This window comes from Pan paniscus, chromosome 20, assembly GCF_029289425.2.
Source record: "Pan paniscus chromosome 20, NHGRI_mPanPan1-v2.0_pri, whole genome shotgun sequence".
Classification (NCBI taxonomy): domain Eukaryota; kingdom Metazoa; phylum Chordata; class Mammalia; order Primates; family Hominidae; genus Pan; species Pan paniscus.
The window spans coordinates 10,945,367-10,968,748 of record NC_073269.2 but is presented as its reverse complement, the minus strand read 5'-3'; positions in this window follow the sequence as shown (position 1 = coordinate 10,968,748).

Here is a 23,382-nt window from a genome sequence, read left to right as displayed (position 1 = left end):
ACCTGTAATCCCTGCACTTTGGGAGGCCGAAAGATCTCAGCTCACTGCAACCTCCGCCTCCTGGGTTCAAAAGATTCTCCTGCCTCAGCCTCCTGAGTAGCTGGGATTACAGGCATGCGCCACTGCACCCGGCTAATTTTTGTATTTTTAGTAGAGATGGGGTTTCACCATGTTGCCCAGGCTGGTCTCAAACTCCTGACCTCAGGGGATCTACCTGCCTCGACCTCCCAAAGTGCTGGGATTACAGCCACAGCGCCTGGCTTAGGGACTAACATTTAAATCAGCAGACTTTGGGTAAAGTCCCTGGGAGATCCTCCATAATGTGGGTGGGCCTCAACCAATCAGTTGACGGCTTTAAGAGAAAAAGACTGAAATCCTCCACAGGGAGAAGGAGTCCTGCCTCTAGTCTCTGACTTCAGATTCAACAACTCTCCCCGGGGTCTCCAGCCTGCCCTGCAGATTTCAGACTTGCCAGCCCCATCAATCATGTGAGACAATTTCTTTTTATTTCTTTTTTTCTTTTCTTCTTTTCTTTTTTTTTTTTTTGTATTTTTAGTAGAGACGGGGTTTCACTGTGTTAGCCAGGATGGTCTCGATCTCCTGACCTCATGATCCGCCCGCCTCGGCCTCCTAAAGTTCTGGGATTACAGGCGTGAGCCACCGGGCGCGGCCATGAGAGGAAATTTCTTAAAATCTCTCTCTCTCTCTTCCCTTCTCTAACCCCCTATGTGTGCATATCCACAGGGGTTACACAGTCTGTTGCAGCTACTGAACTCTGCTATTGCAGCATGAAGGCAATTATAGACATTACATAAACAAATGATCATGGCTGCATTCCAATCAAACTTCACTTACAAAAACAGGCAAGGAGGCCGGGCACAGTGGCCCACGCCTGTAATCCCAGCACCTTGGGAAACCAAGGCAGGTGGATCGCTTGAGCTCAGGAGTTCGAGACCAGCCTGGGCAACATGGCAAGATCCCATCTCTACAAAAATAAAAATAAAAAACTAGCCGGGCGTGGTGACACATGCCTGTAGTCCCAGCTACTTGGGGAGCTCAGGCAGGAGGATTGCTTGAGTCTGGGAGGTCGAGGCTGCAGTGAGCCATGATCACGCCACTGCACTCCAGCCTGGGTGACACAGTGAGAGCATGTCTCAGAAAAAAAAACAGGCCGTGGACTAGATTTCACCTGCTAGATTTGACTCTAAAATATAAACTGCTTGAGAGCAGAAACTAGTCTCTCTTTCTTTTTATTCTGTATCATTGACCTAGAAAAATGTGGGCATAGCTGGTGCAGTGGCTCACACCTGTAATCCCAACATTTTGGGAGGCTAAGGTGGGAGGATTGCTTGACCCCAGGAGTTTGAGACCAGGCTGGCCAACATGGAGAGGCCCCTGTCTCTACCAAAAAGTTAAAAAAAAACAAAAAAATTAGTTGGGCATGGTGGTGTGTGCTTTTAGTCACACTACTTGGGAGGCTGAAGTGGGAGGATTGCTTGAGCCTAGGAAGGAGGTCGAGGCTGCAGTGAGCCATGATCATGCCACTGCACTCCAGCCTGGGTGACACAGTGAGACTCTATGTTAAAAAAAATAATAAAAATGTTTAAAAAAAGAAAAGAGGACTGCTGATTAGTTGATGTTTTATACCCCCAAGGGCTAATGATAGCATTTGATCTGCTTAAAACATGGGCCAAAGAACAGAGCAAAGCTCACCCGACCAGTCCTGTGTTTCTTTCTAAGAAATCGCCTTCACAAATGCCCCAAGACTCCCTCCTGTTTCTCAAATCCTCTCACACTGCATGGGGAATTTCCCAGAACTTCCCTGGCCTCTGAGCCTGTGGTTTCCTCTGGCTTTGTTTCTTAACCTCGATCTTGTCAGATTCATCATAAATGAAACTTCTAAATCATACCCACAAGGGAGACGAGAGGGGAAATCGGGAGACAGAGGAAGAGATAGGGAGAGATTGAGAGACGGAGAGCTAGAGATAGAGAAGTAGAGAAAGAAAGATAGAGAAATAGGGGATACAGAGATATAGAGAGATCAAGAGATAGATTGAAATAAAGAGACAGAGGTAGAGACGTGAAGAAAAAGACAGAGATAGATAGAGATGGAGATATAGAGATAGAGATACAGATGGACAGATAGACATAGAGAGAGAGCTACAGATAGAGATGGAGATACAGAAATAGAGAGATACAGACAGAGATTGAGATAGAGAGATTGAGATACAAAGAGAGATACAGAGAGATAGAAAGAGATAGAGATGGAGGGATAGAGATAGAAAGATAGGTAGAGATAGAAAGAGGTGAGATAGAGACAGAAATAGGTAGAGAAACAGATAGAGATAGAGAGATAGAGATGGAGAGAGACAGAGACAGAGATGAAGAGATCGAGAGATTGAAATAGAGAAATACATAGAGATAAAGAGTTAGAGAGAAAAAAGGAAGAAAAAATAACAAAAATAGAGAAAATAAAAAACAAAATTTAAACATATTTTAAAGAGATAGAGATAGAAAGATAGAGAGATATAGAGAGACAGAGATAGGGACAGAAAGGGAAAGAGACAGAGAAAGAGAGAGAGAGAGATGAGGAGAGCAAATGATAACGCAAGCAGGCCCGAATATTAACTGGGGAATCTGGGTGAAAGACACAATGGGTATTCCTTGTACACTTTTCATTCATGTAACCTTCCTTTTTGTTTTGTTTTGAGACAGAGTCTGTCTCTGTTGCCAGGCTGAGGTGCAGTCTCTATCCTGGGCTCACGCAGCCCTCCCACCTCAGCCTTCCAAAGTGCTGACATGACAGGCATGCGCCACCGTGCCCGGCCTACTTTGCTTTACATTTGAAGTTATTTCCCTAAAACAGTCTTCTAAAAGAAGCTCATTCTATAGGCTATCTTAAATTCTTCCCTTGTCACTAATTTCTCAAGCCACTCATGCCGCTAGATTCACTCCCATGATTAAAAATAACCCTTGTAAAATCACCCTGTGACTCCCATGGTTCAAACTCCAGTAAATGTTTTCAGTTATCTTTTAATTTTTTTTTTAATGTGTGGGAATGTGTGGGTTCCACATGAGACCAAATTTTAGAGAAGAACAAAAACTGAGCCACAGAGTCTGCCCGGATTTACTGGGCTGGGTTTACTTTTGTTTTGTTTTGTTTGAGACAGAGTCTCAGTCTGTCACCCAGGCTGGAGTGGAGTGATGCAATCTCGGCTCACTGCAACCTCCACCTCCCAGGTTCAAGTGATTCTCCTGCCTCAGCCTCCCAAGTAGCTAGGATTACAGGCACCTGCCACCAAGCCTGGCTAATTTTTTGTATTTTTAGTAGAAATGAGGTTTCACCATATTGGACAGGCTGGTCTCGAGCTCCTGACCTCAAGTGATCTGCCTGCCTCAGCCTCCCAAAGTGCTGGGATTACAGGCATGAGCCACCTTGCCCAGGCTGGGTTTACTTTTAACTCATAGCTAAGGTAGAAATGGCTGAGCAAAAGCAACTGAAGAGAGAATGAGCTTCTCCATGATTCTTTTTCACAAAAGTTTATTCTTGAGGGGGAGAATGAAGAGAGGCTGATTAATGGGTACAAATACACAGTTTGATAAAAGAAGTAAGACCTAGAGTTTGTTAGCTCAATTGGGTGTCTATAGTTTACAAGAATCTATTGTCTCGTTGGGTGTGGTGGCTCACACCTGTAATCCCAGCACTTTGGGAGGCCCAGGTGGGCAGATTACTTGAGGCCAGGAGTTCGAGACCAACCTGGCCAACATGGTGAAACCCCATCTCTACTAAAAATACAAAAGTGAGCCAGGCATGATGGCGGACATCTGTAGACCCAGCTACTCGGGAGACTGAGGCAGGAGAATCACTTGAACCTGGGAGGCAGAGGTTGCAGTGAACTGAGATCGTGTCACTGCACTCCAGCCTGGGCAACACAGTGAGACTGCCTCAAAAAAAAATTGTTTAAGATAAAAAACATAAATAAATAAACTGGGTCTGTGACCACAATATGTTGCTGCAATCAGGACCATTGCAATAAAATAAAACACTCAACTACTATGAAGCCGTCGCCTGGCCCAGGTCTCATAGAACTGGCAGCTGTCATTGCCTCCTCTGCATCTCACTCATGTTAATGATCTGTTTCTGCCACAACCGCACTGTCACTCGCCGTCAAGTGTCAAATAAAGAGGACCCTTCATTAGATTATCCTTTTATTAGGCCGGGCGCGGTGGCTCACGCCTGTAATCCCAGCACTTTGGGAGGCCAAGGCGGGCGGATCATGAGGTCAGGAGATCGAGACCATCCTGGCTAACACAGTGAAACCCCGCCTCTACTAAAAATACAAAAAAATTAGCCGGGCGTGGTGGCGGGCGCCTGTAGTCCCAGCTACTCGGGAGGCTGAGGCAGGAGAATGGAGTGAACCCTGGGGGGCGGAGCCTGCAGTGAGCCGAGATCGTGCCACTGCACTCCAGCCTGGGCGACAGAGCAAGACTCCGTCTCAAAAAAAAAAAAAAAAGATTATCCTTTTATTTCAGAGGGAACTACATTAAAAGATTTAATTTATGATATGACAATATCAGGCTCTGGATCAGGTCTACCATTGCTTGTTCAGAGAACAATTGTGAAAACTATTGTTGTTACAGGAACGCTGGCAAAGGTGGATGTGAAGAATTTTGGCGAGGAAAGCGGCGGGGAGAAGTTGTCATTAAGATATTCCCTTCTTGCCTGGGCACGGTGGCTCACGCCTGTAATCCTGACACTTTGGGAGGCTGAGGTGGGTGGATCACTTGAGGTCAGGAGTTCGAGACCAGCGTGGCCAACATGGTGAAACCCCATCTCTACTAAAAATACGAAAATTAGCTGGGCGTGGTGACGCAAGCCTGTAATCCCAGCTGCTTGGGAGGCTGAGACAGGAGAATTGCTTGAACCCGGGAGATGGAGGTTACAGTGAGCTGGGATGACACCACTGCACTCCAGCCTGGGCAACAGAGGGAGACTCCGTCTCAAAAAAAAAAAAAAAAAAAAAAAAAAAAAAAAAAAAAGATATTGTCTTCTAAGAAAAGGAACGCTTTTACACTGTTGGTGGGAATGTAAATTAGCTCCACTATTGTGGAAAACAGTGTGAGGATTCCTCAAAGACCTAAACACAGAACTACCATTCAGTCCAGCAATCCCACTGCTAGGTATAAACCCAAAGGAATATAAATCATTCTATTATAAAGACACGTGCACGCATATATTCATTGCAGCATATTCTCAATAGCAAAGACGTGGAACCAACCTAAATGGCCATCAATGGTAGAATGGATAAAGAAAATATGGTACATATACACCATGGAATACTATGCACCATAAAAAAGAACGAGATCATGTCATTTGCAGGAACATGGATGGAGCTAGAGGCCATTATCCCTAGAAAACTAACGCAGGATCAGAAAAACAAATACTGCATGTTCTCACTTATAAGTGGGAGCTAAATGATAAGAACACATGGACACATAGAGGAGAACAACACACACTGGGGCCTATCAGACGGTGGAGGGTTGGGGGAGGAAGAGGATCAGGAAAAGTAGCTAATGGGTACCAGGCTTAGCACCTGGGTGAAATAACCTGTAAAACAAACCCGCATGACACAGGTTTACCCATATAACAAACCTGCACATGTACCCCTGAACTTAAAGTTAGTTTTTGTTTTTTTTGTTTTGTTTTGTTTTGTTTTTTGAGACGGGGTCTTGCTCTGTCACCCAGGCTGGAGTGCAGTGGCGTGATCTTGGCTCACTGCAACCTCCGCATCCCAGGTTCCAGCGATTCTCCTGCCTCAGCCTCCTGGGTAGCTGGAATTACAGGCACACATCACCACGCCCAGCTAATTTTTGTATTCTTAGTAGAGACAAGGGTTTCACCATGTTGGCCAGGCTGGTCTTGAACTCCTGACCTCAGGTGATCCACCCACCTCCGCCTCCCAAAGTGCTGGGATTACAGGCATGAGCCACCGCGCCCGGCCCCGAGTTAAATTTTTTAAAATTTATATTTATGGAATCATGGAGAACTTCTCCTCTAGAGAAGAACGTTTGTGACTCTATGAGGCAGAGACTTATCAAATTGGCAGGTTACATCATGAAAACCTCCTGGGAGAGCCAGGGCCAGCCACACCCGGCCACAGACTAATTTTTCCACCAGGGAAAGTTTGTCCAGCATATTGTGAAAATTCGTGTGGTATTGATGGCTGTGGTGGGCTGTCTGGCTGCTGCCATCACGTGGCTGCTGCAGGGAGGGCCCGGGGAGGAGGCTGACAGCTCCCCGACCACGCAGCCCACAGCCCTCTGGAGCCCACGCCCTGCTGGAGCAGCGCGGTCGGCAGAGAGGGGCCCCATGTGGAGCTGGGGCCGTGCTTTGGGGGCGGGGGCAGGAAGAGGGAGCAGCGCCCTCTCTGGGGACTAGCCAGCAGCGCAGCCACTGCACCCACCCCGCAGAGGGTTCAGGGTTCCTAGGCATCAGGAGGAGGCTCTGTGCAGGGCTTGCCAGCCGTGTTCTTGGGGTCCACCCCGCATCAGAGCGACCACCAAGCCTGCCACTCCCCGTGGCCAGACTGGGGCCAGGATCAGCTCCCCACAGGCTGCCCCTGAGTGCCGGGGCAACAGGGGCAGTTCCTGGTGATATTGCCCCTGCCCTGGGCGCCAGCCCAGGCCCAGCAAGGATCAGGAATCCCCGCCCCAGCTTGCAAGGGGGCGCACCTGAAGCTGCATCCTGGGCCTCTGCAGCTGCCCAAGTTGTGGCCGCAGATTCAAGCCTCCCTGTGCTCTTGGGGGACCAGGGAGGCCCTCCTGCCCTTGCAGGCTCCAAAGCACCTGCTCCCACTGCCTGGTTTCTCCCTGCTCTCAGCACCTGCTCTGATCTTGGAGCAAAGTCAGGGTCCAACCTGGGGCCATGAACGGCAGCAGGAGGCAGACTGATTCCTGGCAGAAGGGAGCAAGTCCTTGCTAAGACCCCACCTTCAGGCCAGGGAGGGCCTGAAGGCTGAGGGCCACCAGACCTGTGGACCAGAGTGGGGACTTGTGATGCCTTTTCCAGGCCCATGCATGGCTGTTAATGGACCAGTCGGCACACACTGCATCCCCTCTGAGGTCCATAAAAGCCCCAGGCTCAGCCAGAGCACGGCAGAGAAAAAGAGAGACGTCCAGATGACCAGCTGCAGCAAGAAGCCACTCTCTGTGCTAATAGCTGGAGATGATCTGACGACCAGCTGCAGAAAGGAGCTACACTCTCTGCTGAAAGCTGCAGTGAGGATGGGATGACCTGCTGGGCAGAGAGAAGCCACCCTCTCCAAGGCCTCCTCTCTGCTGAGACCTGCAGCCATCAGGAGGACCAGAGAGGAACTACCCTCTCTGGGGTCTCCTCTCTGCTGAGAGCTGAGCACTCAATGGAATGACCTGTCTACAGAGAGGAGCTGCCCACTTTGGTCTTCTCTGAGCTGTTCTAACACTCAATAAAGCTCCTCTTCATCTTGTTCACCCTCCACTTCCCTGTGTAACTCATTCTTCCTGGACACAAGACAAGAACTCTGGCAAAGGTGCCAGGGGACACAGATATTTCCGACCAGAAATGTGACACCCTAAAGATTCTGTAACAGTATTACGTAAGCCTTTTTTTTTTTTTTCTTTTTGAGAGGGAGTCTTGCTCTGTCACCTGGGCTGGAGTGCAGTGGCACAATCTTGGCTCACTGCAACCTCCACCTCCCAGATTCAAGCGATTCTCCTGCCTCAGCCTCCCAAGTAGCTGGGATTACAGGCACACGCGGCCATGCCCAGCTTTTCGTATTTTAGTAGAGATGGGGTTTCACTGTGTTGCCCAGGCTGGTCTCGAACTCCTCAGCTCAGGCAATCCACCCACCTTGGCCTCCCAAAGTGCTGGGATTACAGGTGTGAGCCACTGCACCTGGCCTATGTAAGCCATTTTTATCTGTTCAGAGACAGTGGTTTTTTTTAAGAAATGAATTACATTTAAAATTAGAATATGGTTAATGTTCAATAATAGGCCTTTTTCTAGAAAGGCAAAGAAAGTTAATAATTTGGATAGATAACAGGTGTGCCAGAGCCACATTTGTTATGCAGAGGTAAATGTTCAGTCTGTCCTCTGTCTTGGTGACTGAGGTTACAGTTAGAGTGGTTTTGAGGCCTCACTACACTTTGAGGAAGGCAGCTTTTAATTTAGTGTTTCCATGTGTTTGTATACCATTGGAACTAATTCACACGTGATTTCTGCCCTGAACTCAGTGCACCCTTGCTATTTGAGAGAGAGCTAACTAAAGAACATTCTGAGTATTTCTATTTACAGAGGTTTTTGGTCAAATTAAATGCTTTGGGATTTTTTTTTTTTTTTTTTTTTTTTTTTTTTTTGAGACAGGGTCTCACTCTGTTGACCAGGCTGGAGTGCAGTGGCATGATCTTGGCTCACTGCAACCTCTGCCTCCTGGATTCAAGCAATTCTCCTGCCTCAGCCTCTGAGTAGCTGGGATTACAGGTGTGCACCACCAACGCCTGGCTAATTTTTATATTTTTTGTAGAGACAGGGTTTCGCCATGGTGCCCAGGCTGGTCTCAAACTCCTGACCTCAGGTAATCCACCCACCTCAGCCTCCCAAAGTGTTGGGATAACAGGCATGAGCCACTGCACCCAGCCTTGCACAATTATTTTGGTTTTATCAGTGTAATCTCTGCCCTTCAAGATATGTACAGAAAATGTCCATATAAATTTTCACTTAAATGGCATGATATTGAGAAGCTGTAAAGAGGAAAAACATATATAAAGCTTCGTTTCCCCACTAGTTTGTTTTTTGGGTTTTTTTGTTTGGTGTTTGGTTGGTTTGTTTGTTTGTTTGTTTGTTCGTTTGTTTGTTTGTTTTGAGACAGGGTCTCGCTCTGTCACCCAGGCTGGAGTGCAGTGGCTCAATTTCGGCTCACTCCAGCCTCTGCCTCTCAGGTTCAAGCAATTCTTGTGCCTTAGCTTCCCAAGTAGCTGGGACTACAGGTGCACACCATCATGCCCAGCTAAGTTTTGTACTTTTAGAGAAGAAGTTTCACCATATCGGCCAGGCTGGTCTCCAACTCCTGACCTCAGGTGATCGCCCACCTCAGCCTCCAGAAGTGCTTGGATTACAGGTGTGAGCCACCACACTGGGCCCCCCATTAGTTTTCTTCAATTGCATACTGTATTTGTAACAATAGCCCAAATGAATGTAAGTAGGAAATGGAAGAGTAGTGCCTATATGAAATGCTAATACTGCAGTAGAAGAATGCTAGCAGTGCAAATAAATTTTTTCTCAAGTGCCAGTGGCATATTTTTAAAAAGTGTATATATTGGAAAAATAAAAGTTAAAAATAAAATAAAATATATATAATATAAAATATAAATAACATGTTTATTTATAAATGTATATAATATTAAATATTCTTTTTTACACATTTATTCTTTCTTTTTGGAGACAGAATCTGGCTCTGTCACCCAGGCTGGAGTGCAGTGGTGCCATCTTGGCTCGCTGCAATCTCCACCTCCTGGGTTCAAGCGATTCTCATGCCTCAACCTCCTGAGTAGCTGGGACTACAAGCACGTGCCACCATGCCCAGCTCACTTTTCATATTTTTGGTAGAGACAGGATTTCACCATGTTGGCCAGGCTAGTCTCAAACTTCTGGCCTCAAGTGATCCACCACCTTGGCCTCCCAAAGTGCTGGATTACAGGCATGAGCCACCATGCCCCGCCTTTATTATTTAAAATTATTTACTTCGCTTGTATTTCTATTCATCATATTCGACCTCAAATATTAAATAGAAATATAAGACAAAAATAAATTTAGGCTGGGTGCAGTGTCTCGCAACTGTAATTCCAACACTTTGGGAGGCCAAGGTAGGCAGATCGCCTGAGCTCAGGAGTTCTAAACCAGCCTGGGCAACATAGCAAGACCCTGTCTCTACAAAAACATATATATATAAATATAAATATATATTTTATATGTAATATATATAAATATAAATATATTATATATATAAATATAAATATATATTATATATGTATATTTTATATATATATATACACACACACAAAAATTAGCTAGGCATGGTGGTGCACCCCTGTAGTACCAGCCACCTAGAAGGCTGAGGTGGGAGGATTCCTTGAGACTAGCAGGTCAAGGCTGCAGGGAGCTGTGATCACACCTCTGCACTCCAGCATGGGCAACACAGCAAGTAATTAATTAATTTTAAAAATTAGCCAGCCCCAGTGGCTCACTCTTGTAGCCCTAGCTACACAGGAGGCTGAGGCAGGAGGATCACTTGAGCCCGGGAGTTTGAGGCTGCAGTGAGCTATGACCACATCACTGCACTCCAGCCTGGGCAACAAAATGAGACTCTGTCTCAAAAAATAAATAAATAAATAAAATGAAATCATGTCTTTTGCAGGAACATGGGTGAAGCTGGAGACCATTATCTTTAAGTGAAACAACTCATAAACAGAAAGTGAAATACTGCATGTTCTCACTTATAAATGTGTTGGGAACAGGCCCCCCCAAAGTCTGGCCATAAACTGGCCCCAAAACTAGCCATAAACAGAATCTCTGCAGCACTGTGACATATTCATGATGGCCATGACGCCCATGCTGGAAGGTTGTGGTTTTACTGGAGTGAGGGCAAGGAACACCTGGCCCACCAGGTGTTCTTTAAGGGCAGAAAACCGCTTAAAGGCGTTCTTAAACTACAAACAATAGCATGAGCCATCTGTGCCTTAAGGACATGCTCCTGCTGCAGATAACTAGCCAGACCCACCCCTTTATTTCAGCCCATCCCTTTGTTTCCCATAAGGAATACTTTTAGTTAATCTATAATCTATAGAAGCAATGCTTATCACTGGCTTGCTGTTAATAAATACGTGGGTAAATCTCTGTTCAAGGCTCTCAGCTCTGAAGGCTGTGAGACCCCTGATTTCCCACTCCACACCTCTACATTTCTGTGTGTGTGTCTTTAATTCCTCTAGCGCCGCTGGGTTAGGATCTCCCCGACCAAGCTGGTCTTGGCATGAATGGGAGCTAAATACTGTGTAGATGTGGACATCGTTTTTGCCTCAAAGCCCTATCTTCTTCATTCATCTCCCTGGCCTGTTTCAGGGGATTCTTGCCAACTTCATGGCCGGACATGGTGCCTACCTCCCTTCCTGCCTCAGCTTCTCATCCTGACAGACTCTCAGAAGTTGAATTAGACACCACTGACCACCACTTCCTTCTTCAAACACATTTCTCGAAACTTATTTTTTTTCTTTCCTGTCTGGTCACCCCTCCAAATCTCCAAATATGCTGAACACCTGACTTCCAGACACTGCATACGTATATACACACACACACACATACAGTGAAACCCAATCTCATATATATATACATATATAGGCTTTCTGTTATATATCAGACTTTCTTGGCACATGGTGAAACCCATCTCTAATACATACACATATGCTTTCTGTTATGTATCAGAGTTTCTTGGCACATGGTGAAACCCATCTCTAATACATACACATATGCTTTCTGTTATGTATCAGAGTTTCTTGGCACTTGAGCTTAGACCCTCCTCTCTTCTACACCTTTATTTGTCTGCATAAGAGATGCATCCTGCCCCCAAAACTTGCATTATATAAAATATACCAACAACTCTCAAATGTGCATTCCAGGCAAAGAGCTTGCATAGCTACAGAAAGGATTCAACACTCCCCCCTTGGCCATCCCGGTCAAAGTCCCTCAGCGACATCTGGAAATCCCATGCAATTCAAAGTGACCTATGATCCTCCAGGTTCCCCAAGTCCATAAATGCCTCCACCGTTTACCCTGTTTGCGGCATTATTATATATACAGGTTTTCGTCCACTGTTCCTGGCTTAGAACTACTAAAATCCTTGGCATCTTCAAAGTGCTGTCTTTTGTATATCTTTTGTCTGATGGGTTCAAGGTGAGGCTGGTCACCAGAAAGACCAAGGCAGGATTAGAGGGTTGAGACTTTCAGCCCCAGCCCCCAACCTTCGGGAGGAGGAGAGAGGGGCTGAAGGTCAAGTTGATCACCAATGGCCAATGGTTTAATCAATCATGCCTATGTAATGAAGTCTCCGTGGAAATGCCAAAAGACTGGGTTCAGGGAGCTTCCAGTTAACTGAATACAGGAGGATCCCAGAGGACGGTGCATCCAGGGAGGGCATGAAAGATCCACCCCACATCCCCCATACCTCACCCCATGCATCTCTTCGTCTGTATCCCTAGTAACATCACTTATAATAAATCAGTGAACATAAATATTTCCCTGAGTTCTGTGAGCCGCCCCAGTAAATTGATCCAACTCAAACAAGGGGTCATGGGAACCCCAACTTGAAGCCAATCAGTCAAAAGCTCCAGGCTGGGCACGGTGTCTCAAGCCTGTCATCCCAGCACTTTGGGAGGCCAGGGCCGGCAGATCACGAGGTCAGAAGTTCAAGACCAGCCTGACCAATGTGATGAAACCCCATCTCTACTAAAAAATACAAAAATTAGCCTGGCATGGTGGCGCACACCTGTAATCCCAGCACTTTGGGAAGCTGAGGCGGGCAGATCACGAGGTCAAGAGATCGAGACCAGCCTGGCCGACATGGTGAAACCCCATCTCTACTAAAAATACAAAAATTAGCCGGGCATGGTGGTGGGTGCCTGTAGTCCCAGCTACTCGGGAGGCTGAGGCAGGAGAATTGTTTGAACCTGGGAGGCAGAGGTTGCAGTGAGCTGAGATCGTGCCACTGCTTTCCAGCCTGGTGACAGAGCAAGACTCCATCTAAAAAATAAATAAATAAATAAATAAATAAATAAATAAATAAATAAATAAAAAACCTTCCAAAGGCCCAGACTTGCAACTGGTATCTAGGGGCGTGGGCGTCACTCCTGGGGACTAGGCCCCCAGCCTGTGCAATCTGACACCATCTCCACGTAGATGATGTCGGAATTGAATTGGAAGACACCCCAAAACACCCAGCTGGTGTCCGCTGCTAGGTGTGTGGGGAAAAAAACCCCACACATTTGGTCACAGAAGTCTTCTGTATTGATGATTGCGGTGGTGGTGGTGGTGTTAGAGCAGAGGAAAAACAAAGTTTGAGGTGGGCTCAGTGACTCACGCCTGTCATCCCAGCACTTTGGGAGGCCGGGGCAGGTGGATCACTTGAGGTCAGGAGTTCAAAACCAGCCTGGCCAACATGGTGAAACCCCATGTCTACTAAAAATACAAAAATTAGCGTGGTGGCAGGTGCCTGTAATCCCAGCTACTCGGGAGGCTGAGGCAGGAGAATTGCTTGAACCCAGGAGGCAGAGGTTGCAGTGAGCCGAGATCACGCCACTGCTACAACCTGGGCAACAGAGCGAGACTGTGCTACAACCTGGGCAACAGAGCGAGACTCCATCTCAAAATAAAATTAAAAAAAAAAAAAAAACAGGTCGGGTACAGTGGCTCACGCTTGTAATCCCAAAACTTTGGGAGGCCAAGACGGGCAGGTCACCTGAGGTCAGGAGTTCGAGACCAACCTGGCCAACAGGGTGAAACCCTGTCACTGCTAAAAATACAAAAATGAGCCAGGTGAGGTGGCTCACACCTGTAATCCCAGCTACCTGGGAGGGTGAAGCAGGAGAATCACTTGAACCCGGGAGACGGAGCTTGCAGTAAGCCAAGATCGCACCACCGCACTCCAGCCTGAGCAACATCACAAACTATGTTTCAAAAAATAATAATAATAATGTTAATAATAATAACAACAGATTTCACATATGAAATCCAATGTCAGCCACTGTGCAATTGAAACTGTTAGCTCATTTAAAACTCCCAAGAGCACTGGACGCAGTGTTTCATGCCTGTAATCCCAGCAATTTGGGAGGCCATGGCAGGCAGATCACCTGAGGTCAGGAGTTCAAGACCAGCCTGGCCAACATGGTGAAACACCACCTTTACTACAAACACAAAAATTAGCCGGGCGTGGTGGCAGGTGCCTGTAATCCCAGCTACTCGGGAGGCTGAGGCAAGAGAATCGCTTGAACCCGGGAGGCGGAGGTTGCAGTGAGCTGAGATCGCACCACTGCACTCCAGCCTGGGGGATAAGAGCGAGAATTCGTCTGTAAATAAATAAATAAATAAATCTCCCAAGAGCCCATGAGAATTATTTTCCAGTTTTATAATTGAAGACACGAGCCCAGAGAGGTGAAGACCCTTGCCCAGGGGTGCACAGCCTAGCCAGCACTGGCAGAACCAGGGCTCAAACTCAGCTCTGTCAGCTCCAAAATGCATCCTCTGCAGACCACACTATCCATCTCCACTCCTGGCTAGCCACATAACCCCAACACACACATATTCACAAGAGTTGCTGGTGGAAGGCGTCGGGTTTTCCACTCTGCCTTCCCCACCGAGGCGTCTCACCCCCCTGAGATACCGCAACAGGCCGAACTAGTCCCTCATCTTCATCCGGATCTCTGGCACCAGGGGTTTCCTGAGCTGACCAAGCCAGAGATTGCGGGCAGCAAGACAAAGGTGAGATGAAACCTGCGACAAGATGCAACCGTCAGGAAAGTGGGCTTGAAAACTGTCCCCTTCTGGGAAACCTCAGAATGGGGATCCCCAGAATGGAAACTCCCCCCTGAAAGGGGCACACCTACCTCAGTGGTGTAAGCATATTGCTGCTTCCTGACATCTTATCTCTTGTAAACAAACAGTCTTTTTTCCCACCCCATGCCTTTGGACAAATCCTCATTCCCTGATCCCAAACCCTAGAAGCCAGATTTGGAGATCTAGAATTTAGAGGCCAGGCGTGGTGGCTCACGCCTGTAATCCCAGCAGTTTGGGAGGCCGAGGCGGGCAGATCACGAGGTCAGGAGTTCAAGACCAGCCTGGCCAACATGGTGAAACTCTCTCTCTACTAAAGATTAAAAAAAAAAATTAGCCGGGCGTGGTGGTGGATGCCTATAATCCCAGCTACTCAGGAGGCTGAGGCAGGAGAATCTCTTGAACCTGGGAGGCGGAGGTTGCAGTGAGCTGAGATCGCACCATTGCACTCCAGCCTGGGCAACAGAGCAAGACTCTGTCTCCAAAAAAAAAAAAAATTAGAATGTAGAAAGGTAGTATGATGTGTGTAGCATGGATTACCCCCTCTGGGGGCTCCTGGGACACCCCCTCATAATCAAGCATACTTGACTCATGTAAACATCCCTGTTTCATTGCAGGTTATGCAATGAATAAAGATCATCAATACAATTACATGGGCACAGTCAAGTTCAGCTGCCAAAGGAGTTATGACAAAGTCAATTTTCTGCTTGCGAGATTAACATTTTTTCCAGCTTTAGGTATATGAATATACTATGTATGTGAATTATATATAGATATAATGTTAAATTATATATGTAAAATGTGCATATATGATTTACCATTTTTTCCATTATTAAGGGTTCGGTTCAATGATAATAAATACATTTGTATTCTTTATTTTTCCTCATCCCCTCTCCCCTCTTCCTAGCCTCTGATATATATATATATATCTGATGAGAGAAAGAGAGAGAGAGAGAAAGAGAGAGTCTGGTTCTGTCACCTAGAATGGAGTGCAGTAGTGCAATCATGGCTCACTGCAGCCTCAAACTCCTGGCCTCATGCGATCCTCCCGCCTCAGCCTCCCAAGTAGCTGGGACTACAGGTGCACACCGTTGCACCCAGCTAATTTTTTGCAGAGACAGGGTCTCCCTACGTAGCACAGGCCAGTCCTGACCTCCTGCACTCAAGTGATCCTCCTGCCTTGGCCTCCCAACGTGCTGGGATTGCAGGCATGAGCCATCACACCCGATCATATTTATATATAAACATATGTTTAGTCCCTGGGCTACAGATGTGAGTGAAGGCTCAAATATAGCCCATAATCTGCTCCCAAGTCAGTGCACCTTGGCTTCTGCCTGGTAGAAGAAGGGGGTTCTTGGCCGGGCATGGTGGCTCACACCTGTAATCCCAGCACTGTGGGAGGCCAAGGCGAGTGGATCACTTGAGGTTAGGAGTTCCAAACCAGCATGGCCAACATGGTGAAACCACATCTCTACCAAAAACTACCAAAATTAGCCTGGCATGGTGGTGTGCACCTGTAGTCCCAGCTACTATTGAGGCTGAGGTAAGAGAATCACTTGAACTCAGGAGGCAGAGGTTGCAGTGAGCCGAGATCACCCCACTGCACTCCAGCCTGAGTGACAGAGAGAGACCCTATCTCAAAATTAAAAAAAAAAAAAAAGAGGACGAAGGGGGTTCCTTATTAATCCAATAAAAACACCTTTTTTTTTTTTTTTTGAGACAGAGTCACGTTCTGTCTCCCAGGCTGGAGTGCAGTAGTGTAATCTCCACCCACTGCAACCTCCACCTCCAAGGTTCAAGTGACTCTCCTACCTCAGCCTCCTGGGTAGCTGGGATTACAGGCGCTCGCCACCACACCTAGCTCATTTTTGTATTTTTAGTAGAGATGGGGTCTCACCATGTTAGCCAAGCTGGTCTTGAACTCCTGACCTCAAATGATCCACCCGCCTCGGCCTCCCAAAGTGCTGGGATTACAGGCATGAGCCACCATGCCCAGCCCATCTTTCTTTCTTTCTTTCTTTCTTTTTTCAGATGGAGTTTTGCTCTTGGTGCCCAGGCTGGTGTGCAATGATGTGATCTCCGCTCACTGCAACCTCCGCCTCCTGAGTTCAAGTGATTCTCCTGCCTCAGCCTCCCGAGTGGGTGGGATTACAGGCATGCAGCACCATGCCCGGCTAATTTTCTCTTTTTAGTAGAGATGGGGTTTCTCCATGTCGGTCAGGCTGGTCTCAAACACCCGATCTCGGGTGATCCATCCGCCTCAGCCTCCCAAAGTGCTGGGATTACAGGCATGAGCCACCGCGCTCGGCCTCATCTTTCTTAACTGAATGTTGGTATCCTTTGACCAACACCTTTCGTTTTCCCCACCTACAGCCCCTGGCAAGCACCACTCTATTCTCTGCTTCTATGTGTTTGACTATTTTAGATTCCACATATAAGTGAGATCGTGTAGTATTTGTCTTTCTGTTTGGCAACGTTAGAGTCGTGGCTATGATATTATAAAGCTGTGGCTGTTTACAATATCCCATCCTTGCATAATTGCTTTTATAACATTATGACTTTGTAACTCCCTTCTTGGCAAGAGGGTTCTTTTTTTTAAGACAGGGTGTCTCTCTGTCGCCCAGGCTAGAGTACAATGGTGTGATCACAGCTCACTGCAGCCTCGACCTCCTGGGCTCAAGAGATCCTCCCGCCTCGGCCTCCCAAGTAGCTGGAAACACAGATATGTACCACCATGCCCAGCTTGGCGATATCTCTATAACATCACAGCTGTGTCATGGTAACCACTCTTCTGTGAGCTGTTGCTTCTTTCTAATACCCACATCTGTTATTGTATGATGTCATCTGTAAATCTGTGTGTCACTGCTTGAGCAATGCACCTTTGTGTTGTGTTGTCTTGTCTTAGTCATATCTCTCAACACATCCTGCTCAATGTATACTATTTTCACTATCTCTTATTTCACTATCTCTCATAGTATTTTTACTCTCTCTATTATTGGCCTTGCTTGCCAGCTTTGAATCAGCCTTTTTGTTTTGTTTTGTTTTTGACACGGAGTCTCGCTGTGTCGCCCAGGCTGGGGTGCAATGGCAAAGTCTCAGCTCACTGCAACCTCCACCTCCTAGGTTCAAGCAATTCTCCTGCCTCGGCCTCCCGAGTAGCTGGGATTACAGGTGCCTGTCACCATGCCCAGCTAATTTTTGTATTTTTAGTAGAGGCAGGGTTTCACCATGTTGGCCAGGCTGGTCTCAAACTCCTGACCTCGTGATCCGCCCACCTCAGCCTCCCAAAGTGCTGGGATTACAGGTGTGAGCCACTGTGCCTGGCCGCAACCCCTCTATTGTACCATTGTGTTTCTGTAACATCGTTTCTGTCCATTTGAGTGTCCTTAATAATTGCTACCGTTTAATGAATGCTAACCAGGAGCCAGACACTGTGCATTGAAAGTGTATTAAAGTATCAACTCCTGGCTGGGTGCAGTGGCTCACGCCTGTAATCCCTACACTTTGAGAGACCCAGGCGGGTGGATCACTTGAAGTCAGGAGTTCAAGACCAGCCTGGCCAACATGGCGAAACCCTGTCTCTACCAAAAATAGAAAAATCAGCCAGACATGGTGGCAGGCGCATGTAGCCCCACCTACTTACTCGGGAGGCTAAGGTGGGAGAATCGCTTGAGCCCGGGAGGCAGAGGTTGCAGTGAGCTGAGATCGTGCCATTGCAGTCCGCTTGGGTGACAGAGCGAGACTCCATCTCAAAAAAAAAAAAAAAATTATCAACTCCTTTAATTCTCTTTTTTAATTGATATGGCTGTTATAACAAAGTAGCTCATATTGGGGGGCTTCAACAGCAGAAACTTATTGTCTAACAGTTCTAGAGGCTGGAAGTCCAAAACCAAGGCATTGGCAGATGTGGTTCCGTCTGAGGGCTGTAAGGGAAGGCTCTGTTCCAGGCCTCTCTCCTTGGCTTGTAGATGACATTTTCCTTTTTTCTTTCTTTCTTTTTTTTTTTTTTTGAGACGGAGTAGCTGGGATGCTGGGATGACAGGTGAACGCCTCCACACCCGGCTAACTTGTGTATTTTTAGTAGAGACGAGGTTTCACTATGTTGGCCAGGCTGATCTCAAACTCCTGACCTCCAGTGATCCATCAAAGTGCTGGGATTACAGGCGTGAGCCACCGAGCCTGACCATAGATTCCATTTTCTTCTCCACATGGTGCTCTCCCTGTGTGTGTCTGTGTCCAAATTCCACCCCCCACCCTCACTTCTTTTGGAGACAGGATCTTGCTGGGTCACACAGAGCGAATTGCAGTGGTAATCACAGCTCACTGCAGCCTTGACCTCAAGGTTCGAGTGATCTCCCACCTCAGCCTCCCTAGCAGCTGGGACTACAGGTGTGTGCCACCACACCCAGCAAATTTTTGTATTTTTTGTAGAGACGGGGTCTTGCTATGTTGCCCATGACTGGTCTCAAGCCTCTAGGCTCAAGCAATCCACCTCGTTCGGCCTCCCAAAGTGCTGGAATTACAGACAGGAGCCCCCCATCACATCCAGCCAAAGCCCCCCTTTTATAAGAACATCAGTCATATTGGATCAGGGGTTACCCTAATGACCTCATTTTAACGTGATCACCCCTGTAAGACCCTATCTCTAAATAGATGCAAAGTCAGGCTGAAAAGGCTGGAACTCAGGTACTTTCCCCATTTGGAACTAAACTTTCTCATCAAAGAATGGGCCTCAGAAGCAAGGTTATGGTTGGGTCATTGTAGATCCAGGGTATGGAAAAGAAACCTCAAACAAGAAAAATAGTTCCAATAAGAAATACCAGGGGGGGCGGACATGGTGGCTCACACCTGTAATCCCAGCACTTTGGGAGGCTGAAGTGGGTGGATCACTTGAGCCCAGAAGTTGGAGACCAGCCTAGCCAACATGGTGAAACCCTGTCTCTACTAAAACTGCAAAAATTAGCTGGGCGTGGTGGCGCATGTCTGTAATCCCAGCCACTCAAGAGGCTGAGGCAGGAGAATCACTTGTGAACCAGGGAGGTGGAGGTCGCAGTGAGCTGAGATCGCGCCACTGCACTCCAACCTGGGTGACAGAGCTAGACTCCATCTCAAAACAAACAAACAAACAGAAATATAATTTTCCTTTTTTCCCTTAACAATTATACAATACAATCAACAGACTGTAATAGAAAACTGTCCCTGCTTCCAAATCAACAGTGGACCATTGTATGCATTGTCAGGTCTTTACATAAGAAGAGTGAAAGCTTTATTTATAATTCTTTGTGGGGCAGGCGTGGTGGCTCACGCCTATTATCCCAGCACTTTGGGAGGCCGAGGCAGGCAGATCACGAGGTCAGGAGATCAAGACCATCCTGGCTAACACAGTGAAACTCCGTCTCTACTAAAAATACAAAAAAAAATTAGCCGGGTGTGGTGGCAGGCGCCTGTAGTCCCAGCTACTCCAGAGGCTGAGGCAGGAGAATGGCATGAACCTGGGAGGCGGAGCTTGCAGTGAGCCGAGATCACACCACTGCACTCCAGCCTGGGTGACAGAGCTAGACTCCATCTCAAAACAAACAAACAAACAGAAATATAATTTTCCTTTTTTCCCTTAACAATTATACAATACAATCAACAGACTGTAATAGAAAACTGTCCCTGCTTCCAAATCAACAGTGGACCATTGTATGCATTGTCAGGTCTTTACATAAGAAGAGTGAAAGCTTTATTTATAATTCTTTGTGGGGCAGGCGTGGTGGCTCACGCCTATTATCCCAGCACTTTGGGAGGCCGAGGCAGGCAGATCACGAGGTCAGGAGATCAAGACCATCCTGGCTAACACAGTGAAACTCCGTCTCTACTAAAAATACAAAAAAAAATTAGCCGGGTGTGGTGGCAGGCGCCTGTAGTCCCAGCTACTCCAGAGGCTGAGGCAGGAGAATGGCATGAACCTGGGAGGCGGAGCTTGCAGTGAGCCGAGATCACACCACTGCACTCCAGCCTGGGTGACAGAGCAAGACTCCGTCTCAAAAAAAAAAAAAAAAACCACAAAAATTAGCTGGGCGTGGTGGCACATGCCTGTAGTCCCAGCTACTCTGTAGGCTGAGGCAGGAGAATTGCTTGAACCAGGGAGGCAGAGGTTCCAGTGATCTGAGATTGTGCCACCACACTCCAGCCTGGGCAACAGAGTGAGACTTCAACTAAGAAAAAAGAAAGAAAGAAAGAAAGAAAGAAACACAGAAGCAGTCCAAGCCTCTGATAAACTCCCTGACTAAATGCTTAAAAACTCCTAGTCTGTAAGAGAGTGTGCCTCTGACCTAACTCGGCCAGAAGCCCCTCTCAGGTTTATTTTTTCTAAAATAAACCTGTCCTTGACTGTTAAGCCACCTTTCATGTTTCTTTCCTCTTTCTTTAATTCTTACAGATGGTGGAGGATTGCTCAAGCCCAGGAGTTTGAGACCAGCCTAGGCAACATAGCAAGACCTCATCTCTACAAAAAAATAAATAAAATTGCCAGGTGCAGTGGCTCACGCCTGTAATCCCAACACTTTGGGAGGCCGAGGTGGGCAGATCATGAGGTCAAGAGTTGGAGACCATTCTGCCAACATCGTAAAACCCTGTCTCTACTAAAAATACAAAAATTAGCCGGGTTTGGTGGCATGCACCTGTAGTCACAGCTACTCGGGAGGCTGAGGCAGGAGAATTGCTTGAACCCAGGAGGCAGAGGTTGCAGTGAGCCGAGATCGTGCCACCGCACTCCAGCCTGGTGACAGAGCAAGACTCCCTCTCAAAAAATAATAATAATAATAAATTGTTTAAAATAAAAATAAAAATAAACAAAATTAGCCAGGCTTGATGGTGCAAACCGGTAGTGCCAGCTACTCAGAGGCTGAGGTGGGAGGATCACTTGAGCCTGGGAGGTTGAGGCTGCAGTGAATTGTGATCATACCACTGCTCTCCAGCCTGGGTGACACAGCAAGACCCTGTCTCAAAAACAAAACAAAACAAAAAACAGATCATGTTAGAACAAAAAATAAATAAATAAATAATATCACATTCTGCAGTTCTGGGGGTTAAGACTTCAATATGTGAATCTGAGGATGGAGGGAACGGAATTCAAACACGCTACCATCTTGTATATTCCATGGGGTTACTTGGAAGAGATCCAGGGTTCCAGGAAGTCCAGCTCTAGAATTCACACTGTCAACCACTCCGCCTGTTACTGGGGCTGTGTGGCATTAGGCTAACTTCCCTGGGCCTCAGTTTCCTTGTCTATAAAATGGAAATAATTATAGAATAGCAGCTTCTCACAGGAGTCATCAAAAGGCAATTAGTGCCTGGACTAGTAAACATTAATAAATGCATCTGGGCTGGGCGCAGTGGCTCACACCTATAATCCCAGCACTTTGGGAGGCCAAGGCGGGAGGATCACTTGAGGTCAGGAGTTCAAGACCAGCCTGGCCAACACGGCGAAACCCCGTCTCTACTTAATATACAAAAATATAAAAAAATTAGCCAGGAGTGGTGGCGGGCACCTGTAATCCCAGCTACTAAGGAGGCTAAGGCAGAAGAATCACTTGAACCCAGGAGGCGGAGGTTGCAGTGAGCCAAGATCATTCCACTGCACTCCAGCCTGGGTGACGGAGGGAAACTCTGTCTCAAAAACAAAAAAAGTAAAATAAATGCACCTGGGTTGAATAGTGAGTTGAAGAGTGTCCCCACAAAATTCATGTCCTTCCTAAAATTTCAGAATATGACCTTATTTGGAAATAGCATCTTTGCCAATGTAATAAATGCATGATGACTGGGACTAGTAACATCAATAAATGCATATATGGTTATTGTTGCTATTATTGTAGAATTTCAGTTGCACACATAGTCTTGGCTCTTGGGAACATCCTAGAACATTGTGGAGTCCAAGCATCCTTGCTGTGAGGCACACCCAGGCCCCACATAACCCCAAAAGCAGGGCAATCACTTGAAAGCCAAAGCCACCTGAGGGGACACTGAGGGACTTGAAGGCCTGAATGCTTAGGGGTTCTTGTCTTAGAGGTTATTTGGCTACAAATTTGGAACAAAATCCACCCCAGAAGAAAATTCATGGGAACACACTCAGACGTTTCATGGCCCCCAACATAATACTAGGCTGAGATGAACAGTGGTTCCTCACTATTTTTGCCCTTCTTGGAATTTCAGAATATGACTGTATTAGTCTGTTTTCACACTGCTATAAAGAACTACCTGAGACTGGGTAATTTACAAAGAAAAGAAGTTTGGCTGGGTGCAGTGATTCACACCTGTAATCCCAGCACTTTGGGAGGCCGAGGCGGGCAGATCACAAAGTCAGGAGATTAAGACCATCCTGGCTAACACAGTGAAACCCCAACTCTACTAAAAATACAAAAATTAGCCAGGCACAGTGGCGGGTGCCTGTAGTTCCAGCTACTTGGAGGCTGAGGCAGGAGAATGGCATGAACCTGGGAGGCAGAGCTTGCAGTGAGCCAAGATCGTGCCACTGCACTCCAGCCTGGGTGACAGAGCGAGACTCCGTCTCAAAAAAAAAAAAGAGTTTTAATGGACTCACAGTTCCATATGGCTGGGGAGGCCTCAGGAAACTTACAATCATGGCAGAAAATGAAGGGGAAGCAAGGCACATCTTACAAGGCAACAAGAAGGAAAGAGCAAAGGGGGAAGTGCCACACTTTAAAACCATCAGCTGTGAGGTGCGGTGGCTTATGCCTGTAATCCCA